Raw genomic sequence first — 17737 nt, forward strand, 5'->3', positions numbered from 1 at the left:
TGGGTAACTCTGGACTGGTCTAACTGTTGATTCGACTGTTCAGGAATAGTGGTGTTCTGAACGACATTGGTTGAGAAGAGCCAGACCGGCAAGCCAATTGTCAGTCCTGGAAGCGACAATGTGGCCATATGGGGCGCACCAACACCTCCCCAAGAGGAGAAGGGACTAGGATTTCCACCAAGGGGAATTCCTTGGTTGGTAGGCTCCATTTTCTCAACCTAAAGATCAACGCAGGAAAAAGGGTATGAATATTCCGTTTAAAATAAATTTTAACGACGCTTGGACACAACTTGCTTTTTCAATTTTAAAGAGTCGAGAAAAAGCAAAAGATGACTCTAGTCTCCTTCGATTTTTAATGAGCCTGAAGTGACAAGTGCTCAGATGGACCTTTTCCGTTAAGGAGTCTAAAAAGGAACGAAAGGGACTACTCTAGAGTTCTAGGTAGAGGGTGTGCCAAACCAATCGCAAAACCACAGAATACTTTTTAAGGTACGGGCGGTCAATCTTCCCGAATGCTGTGTTCAGTGCATTGCGATCAGTAGGGCGGCCGACACGACTTCCTATGGATAAAGGTTTTATGCCTATAGGGGTCTCCCAATATATACTCGACGGTACGTGGGAGCACAATCCGTACTGGCACTTATCGTCTCTCAGGAGGAATCACCCAACCATCAGTGAGGCCGACAGTCACCAGGTTTTACGATGCCAGAACACGTCTCTAGCCTAGACCTCTATGTTGTGCGTTAAGTTCCAATGCATTGTTAAATTCATTCAATTTATTTTAGGTTGATCTTTCTTAGAAGTTTGCCTTTTTGAATCACCACGAGATGTAGATACAATTCCTAAATGCAGTCTAAAGATGATAAGCAAGCATTTATCTCTTTTCAACAATGAAAATCCTAGCTACAAGGGGAAAAGAAAGACACAATCTTTTCTCAAAGAGCAAAGAGCACACTGTAAATGCACTTTTCCTAAATCAAACCATACAAACTATCAATATGCAAATGCACAAATGCATGTATTTGTTTTCACTTTCTTAATATTGATGCCTAAAAAGAAAGCTGTTGTACAAATTTGAATTCGATTTCAAGTGAAAACACAAACAAGTTTCTTTTTGAAATCAAAAAGATGATTACGACACTTTATGATTTTGAAGTAAACACTTGTTTCGACACTAAAAATTCACAATTCCAAACCAAAAGACAAAAGTAAAAGCGCAATCAACTGTCAACAGCAAACAAATTTACTCCTAAGATCAAAACGACACTTACGACAGGTCTAGATCTAAGGGCGACAGTATGACTAGTTTACTTTTGTAATGGGAAACTGCAAATGATGTAACAAATACACAAAAAAAAATACAGTTTCTTTTATACAACTGAGGCGGAATTAAGGCAAAGAAAAGGGGTTTTCATATAGGTACACACACTGATAACAGGCTGCAAAAATCAGAGATAAAACTGAACAAAATGAAGCAAAGAACCACAGCTGCACAGGGCAAAGGCAGATCAGCGCACCTGTTGCACAGAGAAACTGAATTACAGCGTAGGTAGCCCTCTCGGGACCTGCGTTGAAATGCAAAACCTCTTCACAGAGCCTGCGCTGAAGCAGAAACGAGAATTTTCTCTGGGTTCTGGGTCACGGTTTGCAGTTTAATCTATGGTTTTTGGCCGGATAAAAGCTATCAATAAGGTACAATTAGAAGGATGATTTAAAGGAGGACTAAGAGCTATCACAAAGGGCAGTTAGAGAATTTGTGGATCAGCTGTTCAGATCATAAACAAGCCCAGTGAATGGACTAGAGTGGCAGCTCTCTACTTTGCATTTGTAAATGCAGTTCGATTTGCCACTCCTAATTTTATGAGAAGAACAACAATAGAAACACAAATAAACTAACTAGATACGATCCCCAGTGGAGTCGCCAATTTGTTGTTGGGAAAAGTATCTATTCAGAATGCCCCTATCCCACTCTAAGGTGTGATAGTGCCTTAGCAACAAACAAGGAAAACTACTTGAGTATTCTTCTTTATGAAATGTAAATGAAGAGGAAGGATGTAACTAACCTGTGTCTTTCGCTAGTTTGTTGATCCAATCGCTCCTCTCTTCAATATCTCCCAACTCACTACTCCCTTACCGGCCCAGCTTCACCGAATTCCTGCAAGATCACAGAAGAGAGAAACTACACAAAGATACAGATTTACATTCATAAAAAGCTTAGGATCAGATTAAGCTAAACATGCAAATATAACAAAACATCATTGATACATAGCATGTAGGAGAAACTCAAATAATTTTATTGATATGATAAGAAAGTCCAAGAGGAGATACAACCAAGTGAGTCCCGATCTAGCATCTACCTCCCAGCAAAGGAATCCCTTCCTCTCCTCCAACAAAGAATAAATCACCCAATGTACTAATCTCAATCTCAAACCAACAGCAATTCTCTGCAAAGTACAAAATTCCAGCCTCCGGATCTCTGGGATGAGGGATCCATATATAGATGTAAGCAGAGAGGATGAGTTAGCTTATGTTTTGACTTGTGGCTTCTCTTTGTCACTTCTTGCTTCCACTTGGAGACTGAGAGCCTCTTACTCATCACTGGTCGAATTCAGTGAGGCAAGTGTCATTGGAGAAGATTCTGGAAGCTTCCATTGTCTCTACACCTCGTTGAATGACTCTGCCACTTGTCATTTCCCGCTCAACGCACCTGGGTAGTGCATTCAATTGCGTTGCAACACACCTAGACAGTGTACTGGGGTGCTTTGCAACGCAGGCAGCTAGTGGAGCACTTGAATTGATCCTGATTTGACTGTTTCTGAGTAGTTTTTGGTGGAGAACTTCTGGGAGAAGCTGTCATTGGTTGACCTTGTTCCTTTAGGGGCGGGAACAACACTTTTAGGGACTTTGGATCCCTTGGATTATGGACATTTCATGCTCAAATCTCTAAGGCACAAAAATGTCTATAACACATACCAACCACATGCAGGATACTAATGAAATCCAAAGACACACTCATTTGAATCGTAATAATATAGACCTTTTCTTAAATGAGTTCAATAGAGATTTAAGTTACCTGACTTATAATAACTATATTGATCAAATTTATCACGATTTTAGTACTACCCTTTCCATTACCATTAACAAGTTCTTTACTGAGGTTTCATATGAGAAGATTAATAGAACTTCCAACCCTTGATATGATGAGGACTGTAAAAGTTCCATGAAAACTATTCGTGGCACTCCTAACGAAATTGTAAAGCTCTGAAAATATTAGTATATACAAAGTCGTCATTAAAGAGAAGAAGCAGTCAAATATTAATAAGAGACAAGAGCATACTCTTCACCTTTCTAAAGTTGCACCCATAAAATTTTGGCCAAATGTGCTTGTTCCTAAATCTAAAGATAATCATTCGATCCCGTTAGAAAACTGGGACAACTATCTCAAGAAGATTGTTGGGCGCGGGATCCCCCAAGGGCAGTTTTGGGGCTTAGAGCCCATATTTTGGTCCAATTTTGTAAATCCAATGTAAAGACTCCACATTTTGTGAGCACGGAGCACGTAGTTGTTAAAGAGTCATAGGGTTGTCCGCCCTTATTTTGATAATGTAATGTCAGCTGTAGGGGATCTACCCATAGTCTGAGAACCATGGGATTGTATAAATAGAGCGAAGATCTAAGTAGTTAGAAGAATAATCAACAATGTCTAAGTAATGAAGATGTATGTGAGATAGCTTTGAAGTGTAAGTCTAAGTTTTGGGTCGTAACATAGGTAGAGGCTCTGCAGCTGAGTGCGCAGAGGCCTAGTAGTCCGTAGCTGAGTGTGCAGGATGAGTCGAGTCTATAACTACTAGGAATCATTAATAAAGAGAAGTTTTCTATCATTCTATGTATTTATTTCCTATTTATGTATCCGTTATATTTGTTGGGTTGTGTTATATTCTTTCCACGACTAACCTACGTAGTGAACTAGGGGGTTAGAGGGGGGGTGGAGCCCCTCCTTTGTTGTGCCAATTGTGTAGCTGGGGGGTCACAGGGGGGTTTGAGGGGGGCGGGTAGCCACTCTCTACGGGGTCCGAGGCAGTGCCCCAGGAAATTTTTTTTTGGACCCTATATTAGGTTGGGCAAACCTACCTATGGTTTTCATTCCATGGTTTTGGACACAATGGTTTTCGGTCATTGTATTGGATGCTTCGAAATGTATAAATATGCATTGTAACATTAAAAGGAATATAATGAAATATCAAGCTAGTAGTCCTGGTTTTGGGATCCAGGGGAAAATATTTGTGTATATCTTTTTTATGCATTATGCTCTCGCATTGTTTATTTTCTGTGTTTTAGAATTCCTATGCAGGTAATTTCTGTACAGGGTTAAAACCTACATTTGGTATCAGAGTTGTTTTGGCTTCAAGGGGATGCCTTTGTTGCTGAGGGGTTTCGCTCGGGCCTGTGGTAGACCCTGTACAGTGGGAGATCTACGAGATCGATTCTGGTGGTAAAAGAAGATGGCGAGTAGTGGAAAGATAGAGATCGAGAAATTTAATGGTCAAAGTTTTGAGTTATGGAAACTCAAGATGGAGGATCTATTGGGGGATAAAGATTAGTGGATTGTGGTATATCCGGGTACTAAACCAACGGGAGTGTCCGATGAAGAATGGAAGAAGTTGGATCAGAAGGCAAAAAGCATAATATGATTGTGTGTCTCAAATTCAGTATTGCTAAATGTATCAGGGGAAGCTACAGCAAAGGCTTTGTGGGACAAGTGAGGGACTCTGTACCAATCTAAGTCTCTGGCGAATAAACTGTTCTTATGGAAAAAGTTGTATAAGCTGAGGAAGAAATATGGAGACTCAGTGACAGAGCATCTAAACGCATTTAATACTATGGTAATTCAGTTAGCATTTGTTGATATTAAAATTTCAGATGAAGATAAGTGCATCAGTTTGTTGCGTTCTCTACCAGATTCATGGGATAGTCTGGTTATTGCAATAGGTAGCAATGCAACTACCTTGCAGTTTGATGAAATAGTCCCAGCCTTGCTGACAGAGGAGATGAGACAGAAAAATATGGAGAGACAGAATGGTGATGCCTTGTCTATACGAGGACAGTCCCAGAACAGAAACAAAAATAAGTCATCAAGTGGGAGATCTAAATCTAGAGGGAGATCTAGATCTCCAGGAAAACCTGTAAAGGTGGTGTGTTGGAAATGTGAAAAGGAAGGGCACTTCAAAAGGGACTATAAATATAAAGCTCCTGATAAAGGAAAGGGATCTGATGATGCTCCTTCTGTAGAGGTGAAAACCACCTCAGATGAAAGTGGGGATGTGTACTTGGCTTCTTCAAGTACACATGTAGATAATGAGGCATGGTTGATTGACTCAGGTGCATCCTTTCACTTCACTCCCCATAGAGAGTGGTTATGCGAGTATGAGAAATACGATGGTGGTGATGTCTTCTTGGGGGATTATAGGAAGGCTAGAATCGTTGGTCGTGGAAAAGTAAAGTTGAAGTTGCAAGGTGGAAGGATTAGAACACTTCCGGGTGTTCTACATATTCCTCCATTGGCTAGAAATCTTATTTCTGTAAGAAAGCTGGATGATGCAGGTGTAAAGATAGTGTTTGATAAAGATACCTGCAAGATGGTTCGGGGAGCACTAGTATTGATGCGGGGAGTTCGGATTGGAGCTCTGTAAAAGCTGCAAGGTAGCACTGTTGTTGATGGGTGCAACAGTTATGTGGTTCCTGAAAGTGGAGCTAAAAAACTAGTGGTCTTTGGAGAGAAGACCATGTTGTGGCATCAAAGGCTTGGACACATTGGAGAGAAGGGCCTTTGAATACTTCATGGTAAGGGTATGGTAGAAGATATGAGTAATAGCTCTCTATCTTTTGATTTCTATGAAAATTGTGTATATGGGAAGCAGAATTGTGTGAGTTTCCCCTCTGGTGGTAAGAGGGCAAAACAGATATTAGAGCTTGTGCACAGTGATGTGTTTGGACCTGTGAAGGTTCCATCACTGGGTAAGTCTGTGTATTATGTATCATTTATAGATGACTTCTCAAGGAATACATGGATATATTACCTTAAGAATAAATCTGAAGTCTTTGACAGGTTTAAAGAATTTAAGGCTCTAGTGGAAAACCAGACAGAGAAGAAGATAAAGGTGCTGAGGACATATAACGATGGAGAGTTTTGCAGTAAGGAATTTGAATAATTATGTAAGAAGTGTGGTATAGCACAGCAGAAGACTACTCCATATACACCTCAGCAAATTGGAGTTGCAGAAAGAATGAACAAGACATTGATGGAAAGGGCAAGAAGCATGCTTAGTGGTGTCGAGTTAGGATAGGAATTTTGGGCAGAGGTGATGGAGACAGCATGTTACCTAGTCAACAGATCACCTTCATTAGCATTGGAGGATAAGACTCCACAAGAGGTATGGACTGGTAAGAAACCCTCTCTTTCACATCTGAGGGTATTTGGATGTGATGCATATGTACATGTTCCAAAGGAGAAACAAACCAAGTTGGATAGTAAATCTGAAAAGTGAATCTTTATTGGGTATAAGGATGGTTTAAAGGGTTATAAGCTTTGGAAGCCAACAACAAGGAAGGTTGTGTACAACCGAGATGTGATGTTCAGAGAGGTGAAAGATGTTATTAAACATGAATTCCAACCAAAGGAACCTGAGAAGATAGAGTTTGAGCTAAAGGGGGAAGAATCAGACTCTACAACAAAGAAGGAATCAGAAGAGGAAGAGCCACAAACTCCGAGTGTAAGAAGATCAGTTCGAGAAAGAAGGCAGCCAGAAAGGTATAGTCCATCTGCTTTCTGTTCAAATTTTTCTTTATCTATTACTGATGATGATCCCAAAACTATGAAGGAAACAGTAGATTCAGAGGATGGAAAACTCTAGAAAGAGGCCATGGTTGATGAAATGGCATCTTTGCACAAAAATGAGGCTTGGGATCTGGTGGAGTTGCCAACTGGAAGGAAACCCATTGGCAGCAAATGGGTGTTCAAGAAGAATACAAATGCAGAAGGAAAGGTGGAGAAATACAAAGCTCGATTGGTAGCAAAAGGTTATTCCCACATGTCGGGAATTGATTTTGGTGATATTTTTTCTCCAGTTGCCAAGGTAACTTCTATTACATTACTTTTATCTGTTGTTGTTGATTTTGATTTTGAGGTAGAACAGATGAATGTGAAGACAAAATTTCTTCACAGGGATCTAGAAGAGGAGATCTACATGAAGCAACCTGAAGGCTTTGCAGTGAAGGGTAAGAAAGAACTCGTATGCGAGTTAAATAATTCTCTATATGGGTTAAAACAGTCACCAAGGATGTGGTATCAGAAATTTGATACATTTATATGGGGACTTGGCTTCACCAGAAGCAAAGAAGATCACTGTGTGTATTTTAAAATAATTGGTGACCGTGTTATTTATCTGGTCTTGTATGTGGATGATATGTTGCTAGTTGGAAATGACAAAGAAATTATCCAGGATTTGAAGACCCAATTGTCCTCCAAATTCGACATGAAAGATCTTGGTGCTGCAAACTATATTTTGGGCATGGAAATTAAAAGAGATCGGGCAAAGAGGAAGCTCTGGTTAAACCAGAGGAAGTATGTCGAGACAGTACTGCAGAGGTTTAATATGCAGGATAGTAAACCGGTGAAGGTTCCTATTCCTGTAGGTGTAAATTTATCTGCTGAACAGTGTCCCAAGAAACAAGAAGAGGAAGAGGATATGTCGTGTGTTCCATATGCAAGTGAGTCGGTAGCCTGATGTATTCAATGGTCTATACTAGACTAGACATTGCACATGTAGTGGGAGTATTGAGCAGGTTTATGTCAAAACCAGGGAAGGAGCAATGGACAGCAGTGAAGCGGGTTTTCAGGTATTTGCATGGCACTAGTGATTATGGTTTGTGCTACCAAGGAAGACCAGGATTGGACAGAGTTTTGAATATCCATGGCTTTGTTGATGCAGACTGGGCTAGAGATTTTGATCAGGGAAGATCTACAAGTGGGTATGTGTTTAACCTATTTGGAGGTGCAGTCAGTTGGATGAGTAAGAAACAATTTGTAGTGGCACTATCAACTACAGAGGCAGAGTACATGGCAGCCACTCATACAAGCAAGGAAGCAGTTTGGTTGCAGAGATTGTGTTCAAGTATGGGGTTAGTATAGGGAGCTATAAGGATAGACTGTGACAGCCAAAGTACAATTTTCTTAGCAAATAACCCTTCTTATCATTCAAAGACAAAGCACATTGGTGTTCAGTATCACTTTGTGAGGGATATGATAGAAGACAAAAAGGTGTTGTTGGTAAAGGTGGACACTTTGAAGAATATTGAAGATGCATTGACAAAATCTTTGAGCTCTAAGAAGTTCTCCGGGTGTAGAGAAACAATGGGTATTTCAGGGTTGGAAAAATGACTAAACTCTCATGTGGCCCCCTGTGGAAAGAAAAAAACAAGTGGGAGAATGTTGGGTTGTATTATATTCTTTCCACGACTAACCTACGTAGTGAACTGGGGGGTTAGAGGGGGGCAGAGCCCCCCCTTCATTGCGCCGATTGTGCAGCGGGGGGTATGAGGGGGGCGGGTAGCCCCCCTCTATGGGGTCCGGGGCAGCACCCCGAGAAAAAAAATTTGGACCCTATATTAGCTTGGGCAAACCTACCTATGGTTTTCGGTCCATGGTTTTGGATGTGATGGTTTTAGGTCCATGGTATTGGATGCTTCGGCGTGTATAAATATTTATTCTAACATTGAAAGGAATATAATGAAAAATCAAGATGGTAGTCCCAGTTTTGGGATCCAGGGGAAAATCTCTGTGTATATGTGTTTTATGTGTTATGCTCTTGCATTGCTTATTTTATGTGTTTTAGAATTCGTATGTAGGTAATTTCTGTACAGGGTTACAACCTACAATATTGGGTATGAATTTCACTTCTAACGCTTATATGATGCGTGAATGTGTATAAATATATTGGTTGAGTGAAGGCAATTAAGAAAATCTATTTACGTGAAGCTAACTAAGATCTTCTAAAAAGATAAGTAAGATACTTAACCTAGTTTGAGAGATAGCGCAAATCGCTGCTCTAGCAACATGAAAGGACTGTAGCCCCTGGTTAGGTCTACATGAAAGCTGATTGTAACACTTCGCAAAGGTACTAATGGGTAGAACATAGCACAAAGCAACCTACGTGAAGGCAGGTATAGTTGGAATAAACCGACATCACAACCATCTCAAGGGTGCAGAAACTTTGTTCCAGCATCCCCCCATACTGCTTCGGGTGAGACTTCAGTGCGCGCTCCACAAGCTGATGCCGTAAGGGCCAGTAGTGTAGGGGCTTGTTTGGCTAACTAAAATTGAACTTGGGTCAGACCCTCTCAAGCCAACAAATGGTTGCATTGCCGAGACCAGAATCTGTATAAGAGATGTTTGATGTCGTATCATTGGAATTCAACTAAGAAAGAAATCAAAGGCTGGTTGGACAGAAGAATCCACGAGTTCGTGGCACAGGAAAATAGAAACCTGCAACTCTCAAAAGAATAGTGGTTAGATAGCTACCTATATATGGAGATCCACGAAATCTTTTTTGCATCCTTTCCTACTGAGCTATACAAGTGGATCGTGAAGCTAGAAGATAGCCAAGGAAGGTGGAAACTTGACGGTCCTATTGTGTGGACCCTAGAGCTAATGCAAATATTGGAAGCATCGGAGGATAAGATTACGCGCATCGTCGATCAATGGCTCAATTGCAATATAGGAGGATTTGTTACTGAGTTCGTGGTTGACACCTTAGTTAGCTACAACGAGGTAGAGTGACGCTTTCGCAAAGGACCACGAGGTAAGTGCATAAAGTCCTTGAATACTTGGATTAAAATTTTTTTATGTGAAAAGCGGGTTATGAAGTTATCTTGATGTTCGGGGCTACGTGAAGCGGAAAGGTTTACAGGAACAAAGAAAATAAGGGTCTAGAAAATAACTCCTTGATTTCACCTCCGTGAGGGGACAAGGAAGAGCTCGAGAAAGTCTCTCCGTGAAGTGATATTCATCTGATAAGACAAAGAATTCCATGAATCCCACCTCCACCCACACCACCACTGGCTTCACTACCATCACCTCCATCTTCACTCGTACCACTTCCACCACCACCGTGATTCAGTATGGCAAACACAGTGAAGTTTCCTTTCTTCAAAGGCTTGGGAAATGAGGATCCGGACCAATTTTGGTTTGTATTGAAGGATGTATGGGAAGTTCAAGGTGTTATAGATGACCATATAAGGAAAGAAACACTCATTAGCACCCTGCAGGATAGCACACTTACCTGCTATATTAAGTACTCCAACGATAACCCGAATGCGAGAGTAGCAGACATCGAAGCAACACTGAATAGGGAATTTATCAAGTCTAAATCTGAAGCGCAGTCGATTGTTGGATTCAAAGAAATCATGACGTTACAAGGTGAGATGCCTTGGGAACTAGATCAGAGGCTTAAATGTACAATTCGCGAAGAAAACATGAATCTTATGGATGGACAACATCTTGATTGGTTTGTAGCTTTGCTACTACCACACTTGAGGAGTGCGTTGTCAGAGCAGAAGATAACAACTCAGGCAGAGGCCCTAGAGATTTCCATGAGACTACATGAGACCCCGATGCAAGATCCTAATCTGGGAATTCAGCAGATTCATTTGCAGCTGAAGAATCTGTGCCTTGAGATGCAAATCTTGAAGCATGACAGAACGGTTCAACCAGAAGTGTGTGAAGAAGTATGGTGCCTGAAATGCAAGAGTCAGGGTCATGACAAAGACCAATGCTCGGTCTTTACAAATTATGTTGCGGGAGGAGGATCGATGCCTCTAAGGCTAGAAGCTCAAGCGAGACCTAGCGCGACACCTACTTATGGTGCGTTATCTATCAAGTAGTCGGAAAGCATGCCACAGATAACTGCCACTTGTTACAGAAGTATACGCAAACTCTGCAACAATTTTTTTGTAACTTTTGTAGGTCGGTGGGACATGATGAGCATACTTACAGGAGCTATGGATTGATGATGGACAGAACTCCTGCCTACAAAGTTCAGGCCAAAATGTGGCCCCTTGACCAAAATATAGGAATGGCGCAGATAGGATTTCAGGGGTACAGAAGAGGCTGAGTTGGAGGAGGACCCGGTAGAGGTTGCGGATGGTTGATTTGCTACAATTGCGGAGGGCTAGGACATTATGTCTGTGATTATAGTAATGCAATGTGCCCATCGTGCAAGTATTGCACACTATTTGATCATGAGATAGAGGATTATCCTATGCTAATAGCTAGGATCCATGACAAAGGAGCGCTACCACCTCGTCCGACTCAAAACTTACATATGATGAGGTCTGAGCCAAGCGAGGAAGATCCGAACGTAAATATAGTGTTCCGATGTGGAATCACGACTGGAGATGACAAGGGGAAACATTCGGAAGACAGTACCTGGGTTTGCAAAGCCCCGATGAAAGAAGCTAAGTTTGATTTGGAGTGTGCTCAGGAAACATTCATGGAAGCTAAGAAGAGATTCACTGAGGCCTCCACTTCAGGAATCAAAAATCAGCCTAAGCCGGAAATGAATCCCTCCATGCTCACAACTTTCCTGGAAACCTGTATGAAGTTACTGCTTGATAGTAAGGCTATGAAAGGGTTACAGGAGCTCATCAACAGATGTGTTAGAATTGCGCTAGGAGAACCGCACATAGTCTAAAAGATCGGAAAACATAAAGTAAGGACGGGCCGTGAAATGAGAGTCACTGCGTATATCGGAGAATACGAGATGGATCAAGTCATTATGCATTTGGGATCAGATATGAATTTTCTACCAAAATAGACATGGGAGCGAATGGGAAGACCTGCACTACAACGGTCTCCGATTCAGCTGAGAATGGTGAACTAGAAGAAAATCATACCCATGGGGTGAATGCAAGAAATAAATGTGGATATTGAGGGAGTGAGCACGCTGGAATATTTTGAAGTGATAGAGATTGTTGACGACAGCAATCCCTATGCCGCACTCATGGGAATTGACTGGGCCACTGATCTGAATTGGGTAATTAATATGAAGAAGCGGAAGATGATCTTTGAGAAGAAGTCACTGTGCGTAATAATACCCCTAGATCCTGCTGAGGGATCTCGCTATACGGAACCGGTTCGTGACTATGAGAGTGATGATGATCTGGACTAAATCTACAAGATAACAGCATGAGAACAAGACTAGGTGAATCCCACTGCGGACGGATGGATTACATGGGAGCGTGAGAGTTCCTGCACTTCAAATTATGATGAAGAAGTAGAACGATGGCATAATTGGTTACACAAAGTAACTACGTTGAATTGCAACATGATGACCTAGTCGCTACACTGCATGTCGAGAGAAGTAAGAGATCTACCTACTTATGATGGTCTAATCAGGTAGATACCTTCTTGGATGCATTTGAAATGGAGGTGCTAGAAAAGCAATGCTTCCAGGCCTTGGACTGGGTACTGCGTGATACGATTGCAAGATGGTGGGGTACGCACAAAGGAAGCTTTGATGATTGGCGCGAATGTAAGAGAATGATGCAAACATGATTTGGGAAGCCTAAGGTGTGACTGACAGAGAAGTATGATGGGCAGTGTTAGCGCTTGGAATTCACCTAGGCTGAGATAGACAAACTCTCAAGGCTACATCAAACCATTTCACCTCGTAGCTAGCCCTACGAGGTATGAGAAGGCTCTCTCGGGTCAGATTCGATAGATCTTTCAATATGATTAGGCTGACCAATTAATAATAAATATTTTAGGCTAGTAAATTGATAAGGGGGGTTGATTTAATGATTTTTGGGGTTTTTGGTGGCAATTGGAGGGAGTGCAATTCGGGGTGCGGGGATTGAGCACAGTTTTTGCAGGGGGATCTTTGGGGCAAGGTAGGAGTCTATGCTGATGCCTTTAACTGAAAGAGATGATCAGGGAAGAAAGAAGAGAGGCTAAAGAGGGCAAACAACGAATTCGAATCCTCTCTAGACAGTGGAAAACATAAATTTTAAACAAAATTGAAAGCTGAGCATGGCATGCATGAATTCAAACTTTATCACTTCTTTTGTTTAAATAGCAGCAAGAGATTAAGAAATGGAACACATAAACACACTTACAATAACAGTAGGAGACACACCATCAACATAATAATCCACAAGAATCCACAATGAAGTCTGCAAAACCCTGGCCTTCCTTTTCCTCAAATTGCAGAAAATACAAGTCAAAAATACAATAGCACTTCTCCCTCTAGAGTCCAACCATCAAAATGAGAAAGAGAAGGCATAATATAGAAGGTCAAACCTCTTTCCCCACCTCTAGGGGTCGAGCTCAGCTTCCTAAGAGCTGTTGCAACTAATTCTAAATCAGTGACTAGATAATAGACCAGCTCAACAACTTACCTCTAAAACTTAGGAAGCTTATCTATGCATTAAATATTAACTTTTTACATCAAAAAAGCTTCTAGAAGAGGTAAAGAAGAGTAAAAGTATCTAATGCCATGAAATTTACACAAGAATCCATCAATTACATGCCTAAATTCAGAAATTCCGCTTGGGTTGGAAAGTAGACTTCCAAACCTTTCCAACGAGCTATCCTGCACTCGATTTGGACTCCGGGAAGGCCCTCAAACAGAGCTGCAAAAAGGTGCGACTAGTCAAGCCAGAGGTGCGACCAGTCAAGCAAAATTTGCCAGTTTTTGACCAGTTCGGCCAGCTTAGCACAGTTTTCACTTGGGTTGATTATTTAGGCATGTAATTGATGGATTCTTGTGTAAATTTCATGGCATTAGATACTTTTACTCTTCTTTACCTCTTCTAGAAGCTTCTTTGATGTAAAAAGTTAATATTTAATGCATGGATAGGCTTCCTAACTTTTAGAGGCAAGTTGTTGTGCTGGCCTATTATCTAGTGACTGATTTAGAATTAGTTCAAACTGCTCCTAGGAAACTAAGCTCGACCCCTAGAGGTGGGGAAAGGAGTTAGATGGTCTAGATGGTCTATATTATGCTCTCTCCTTCTCATTTTCATGGTTGGACTCTAGAGGGAGAAGTGCTATTGTATTTTTGACTTGTATTTTCTGCAATTTGAGGAAAAGGAAGGCCAGGGTTTTGCAGACTTCATTGTGGATTCTTGTGGATTATTATGTTGATGGTGTGTCTCCTACTGTTATTGTAAGTGTGTTTATGTGTTCAAATCAACTCCAAATTCAGAAATTCCGCTGTGACTTCGTGGCAGCATTCTCAAACGGCATCATTTCCAGGTTTACTCGAGTGGTTAATTTGGCATTTTAGCATTACTTGATCTATTGTTTGTACAGTAGATTAGAATAGATTATGTACATAAATAAGCAGCCATAAGGGCAGCATCTTGTTTCAGTTGGCTTTTAGTTTGTTTGAGTTCAGTTTCAGTGTGAAAATAAGTCTTCAGTTGTGTTGATTTATGTAAAATGGACTCCATTGCCCAATGGTGGAGGCACGGTCTGCTCTCCCAAAGTTCTGCGGTTCTTGGCACCTCCAGGAAGCTGCAGCTGCCATCCCAAATGGAGCCGATGTTAGACTCCGTCTCATGTCAGAGATAGATTCTTCTTCAAAACAGGGTTTTGAAGAAGAAATCATTAAGTTGCTTTTCAAATTATGTAATTTGTTCTCCAGCTCTTCAAAGGCAGCAAACTTCAACGCTCCTATCCCTACAAGCACAATTTGAAACATCATCAGCAATCTCAAATCTGGTTACTTAGTCAAGGAATCGCTGGACTGAAAGGCATACTTTAATCTCTTGACAAGCATATGCCTGTGGCCTTGTTGCTTAACCTCTGCTGCAGACTTCTTGACTATGAGGTTGAGAGGAGCACTAATATTCATAATTCCACCGTTGTACAGTGCCCTTTTATCCGGTTGTATACTTGAGTCAGAGGTGGCAATCAGATTATTGAGTTTGTTTATTTTAATCAATCAGTGGTTAAGAGCTCATATTGTCCATTGTGGACATATAATCAATTTTGTTAGATTTGGGTCTTCTTATTATGCCGGCCAAGTTAAATTTTGGGCCACCTTCGATCCCTCCTGTTGGTATTGACAATTCAAAAAAAAAAAAAAATTTGCCTATACCAACGCTTACAGATCTTGGTTTTGGAGATGTGTCTCAGGAAGAATGCACTCCTTTTGTTGGTGGTGAAACAGAAGCACTGAAGAGAATGGATGAATCTCTACAGGATCAGAAATGGGTAGCAGCATTTGAAAAGCCTAAAGGGGACCCAACTGCATTCCTGAAACCCGCCACAACTGCTTTGTCACCGTACTTGAAATTTGGTTGTCTGTCATCAAGATTATTTTATCAGCGCCTGCAAGAAGTGTATAGAAAAGTGAAAAAATATACAAAACCTCCAGTTTCACTGGAAGGGCAGTTGCTATGGAGAGAGTTTTTCTACACAGTGGCATACGGGACACCCAAGTTTGATCAAATGGAGGGAAATCCAATTTGCAAACAGTGTGTCTTAAATGGGTAGATTCCATGGAATGATAATGATAGCCTACTTTCTGCTTGGAGAGATGGTCAGACAGGATACCCCTGGATTGATGCAGCCATGGTGCAGCTTCGGAAATGGGGATGGATGCATCATCTTGCTCGTCATACAGTTGCATGTTTTTTTTTAACTCGTGGTGACTTGTTTGTCCACTGGGAGAAGGGTCGAGATGTCTTAGACAGATTACTGATTGATTCAGATTGGGCAATTAATAATAGCAACTGGATGTGGCTGTCCTGTTCAGCATTTTTTCTTCCAGTACCATCGCATATATTCTCCGATTTCGTTTGGAAAAAAGTATGATCCTGATGGTAAATACATACGGTATTTTCTTCCTGTGTTGAAAGATATGCCAAAAGAATATATATATGAGCCCTGGACTGCACCAATTGATGTTCAAAGGAAGGTGAAATGTATCATTGGCAAAGACTATCCTGAACCTCTGGTATCTCATCTGGACGCAAGCAAGAACTGTAAGGAAAAGATTGCAGCAGCGTATGCACTGAACAAAGGAGTTAAGGCTGAGATTAGTCAAGTGCAATTACAACGTGTAAAGAAAAATTCCAGCTATAGGAGAAATATCGATGATGTAATTAAACAAACCCCAAAGAAACAACAACAGACAGTTCAGGGAAATATCGACTTAGGGGCCTTCTACCCAACACAAGCTATTCTACAAATGTTGTAGTGAAGGAAGACTCTGGAAGCCAATCAAGAATTGAACGGGCATCTCCAAGTTTGGTTGACATACAGGTTTGCTTTTCAGATATCAACGATTTGTATTTTGTTGTCTTTGACCAACCAGAAACAACCATTATAACCGGTCTCGGCCTTGACAAAACTGTGAAAATGTTTCTTTCTCATGGAGCGAATCCTTTGACAATCAATGATGATTGCTAGACACCTCTTGGCACATGCTTCTCTGCGTTGCTCTCCTCAGTGCCAATATACAAATTGCCGCAGAGTAAAAGGGCTTTTTCGTCATGGAAGACAGTGTAAAATTCGTGCTTCTGGGGGTTGTTCTCTTTGCAAGAAAATGTGGTATCTGTTACAATTACATGGACGGGCTTGCAAAGAATCTGAATGCCGTGTGCCTCACTGCAAAGATTTAAAGGAACACAATCAAAGGTTGTCGGAAGAAATTGGAGCAGCTATCTTGGCAGATGGCAATCAATCAAAAACACCGTGCATACTGCACATGAATTCTCTTAATGGCACTCATGGAAATCTTAGCAAGCTCATCCAAAGTTACCTCTGGGAGGAATGGCGTAGGAAACATCTACCACAGAGAGTTCTCCAGCAGCAGTCCAAAGGATATATGAAATCAAAGGACGCAGTATGACAAGCCCACTTGCAATCTGTGTTGCTGATGTGTCGGATGTTAATCGCTTTGCAGTGACCTCTCATTTACCGGATGGTCTACTTAGTAGTTTTCTTCCTGGACCTGTCACTTTAGTGCTAGACCGTGGTAAAGAAAGTATTCTTGAGAAGTCCCTCAACCCAGGAGTGAATACTATTGGAATCAGAATACCAGAATGTGACTTTATCCAGATAGTAGCTCGTAATTTTGGCAGCGCTCTTGCACTCACAAGCGCTAATCGAAGTGGACAACCAAGCACAGTTTGTATTCAAGAATTTGAGCAGCTGAGGCAACATTGTGCTTATATTTTTGATGGAGGTCAACTTCCAGTTGGACGTGCAGGCTCAAAAATTATAGATCTAACCACACCCAAAGTCTATAAGCTCCTAAGACGTGGAAGTGCTTCGAAGGAGACAAGAGAAATTCTTGATTTATTTGGTTTCAAAGAGATTAATTAAGCATGAATTTTTGCCCCCGAGTTCAACTGTATCATAGCGTTTTTGGTGATAAAGGGACCAAACACCACGAAGACATCTGTCACAGCAGAAAAACAGGGTCAATTCACCTATTTTTTATCTTCAGTCAATGCTTCAACAGGATCTGCGCTCCATATGTCAAGCCATCAGAGAATTTTAGGGAAAGGTTGTTCTATGTTTAGCTTAGATGAAACGCCCATTTCTAATTTTTGTAATTGTAACAGCGCAGAGATTTGGGGCGCAGTTATGAAACCCAGAATGTGCAAAGTGGCATACAGATTCGACTGCTCATGTTTATTTTCAGTAATTGGGAGTGACACCTGTAAT

General features: G+C 41.2%; 2 pseudogenes; both read left to right on the forward strand.

Annotated features, from left to right (window-relative positions):
• Window positions 1–15073: 15073 nt before the first annotated feature.
• LOC149196956 ((6-4)DNA photolyase pseudogene) lies at window positions 15074–16262 on the forward strand (annotated as a pseudogene).
• Window positions 16263–16557: 295 nt separating this feature from the next.
• Window positions 16558–17393, forward strand: LOC149196957 (uncharacterized; annotated as a pseudogene).
• The last annotated feature ends 344 nt before the right edge of the window (window positions 17394–17737 follow it).

Source organism: Pinus tabuliformis, chromosome 2_2 (assembly GCF_031772625.1).
Source record: "Pinus tabuliformis cultivar Carrire ecotype Pingquan chromosome 2_2, CPIR1, whole genome shotgun sequence".
Lineage (NCBI taxonomy): Eukaryota > Viridiplantae > Streptophyta > Pinopsida > Pinales > Pinaceae > Pinus > Pinus tabuliformis.